Below are 1,168 nucleotides of genomic sequence, written 5' to 3'. Positions count from 1 at the left end.
ATTTATTCTTAGGGGACATATGTTCCAGAATAATATTATTTTTCCATTCATTTATAAGGAAAAAGGACTCCACAGTATTCAACATTTGAAAGCTTGCTTCAGAAAATTACGGGATCTGGTCGATGAAAATCGAAGAATTTTGAAACAAAGTGCTTATGTGAAGATATAACAGAAAAAGATACGCCGACTGGAGAAGATGCAACTTAGACTAGGAAAAACAAATAGGTACTCCCTACTATTATTCTAACAGTCAGTGATCATGTATTGTCTTCAATCAGTGGTGGAAAGAGTGCGAAAGGGGTTTGGGAAAAAATAAGAGAAAGTTTTGAGGGCGTTCCTGAGGAGAAATTGATTTTCGCGTTTCAGGTGAAGGCGATTCATTTAGAGGCCAAAGAGTTATTTCAGGATGAGACGAATTGGTTGATTTAGGTGAAGGTTATTCGGCTGGAAGCGAAACAGTTGTTTCAGGTAGAGATTATTCAGCTGGAGGCAAAGCAGTTGTTTCAGGTAGAGGTTATTCGGCTGGAGGCGAAACAGTTGTTTCAGGTAGAGGCTATTCAGCTGGAGGCGAAAAAGTTGTGTCAGGTAGAGGTTATTCGGCTGGAGGCGAAACAGTTGTTTCAGGTAGAGGCTATTCAGCTGGAGGCGAAACAGTTGTTTCAGGTAGAGGCTATTCAGCTGGAGGCGAAACAGTTGTTTCAGGTAGAGGCTATTCAGCTGGAGGCGAAAAAGTTGTTTCAGGTAGAGGTTATTCGGGTGGAAGCGAAACAGATGTTTCAACTAGAGGTTATTCGGTTGGAGACGAAACAGTTTTTCAGCAATTGGCGATTCATTTGGAGGTTGAAATGTTGTTAAAAATGGAAGAGTTTCAGGTGAACATGGAACAGTTATTTAAGAGATTGTCGATTCAATTGTCGTATCTTTTGTTGGCCCAAAACATTTTTTCCTGTAATATTAATTCTTTTAGTGTTTTATTGAGATTTTTGTGTTGACTGAGATAGATTACACTGGAATAAGATTACAATAGTGAGGAAACTTAGGTTTAGGAAATTATTCTCAGGAAACATAACAAATTTTTAATAAAGATATAGTAAATTTCGCCTTCGCCGCAAGAGAACGTTGACCAGTTTCCTTCGTTACGAAGACCAAACTTGGAACGATCGATGTT

This window comes from Halyomorpha halys, unplaced genomic scaffold (genome assembly GCF_000696795.3).
Source record: "Halyomorpha halys isolate HHAL.00 unplaced genomic scaffold, Hhal_1.1 Scaffold278.1, whole genome shotgun sequence".
In the NCBI taxonomy this organism is placed as follows: domain Eukaryota; kingdom Metazoa; phylum Arthropoda; class Insecta; order Hemiptera; family Pentatomidae; genus Halyomorpha; species Halyomorpha halys.
Note: the sequence above shows the minus strand (reverse complement) of the source record.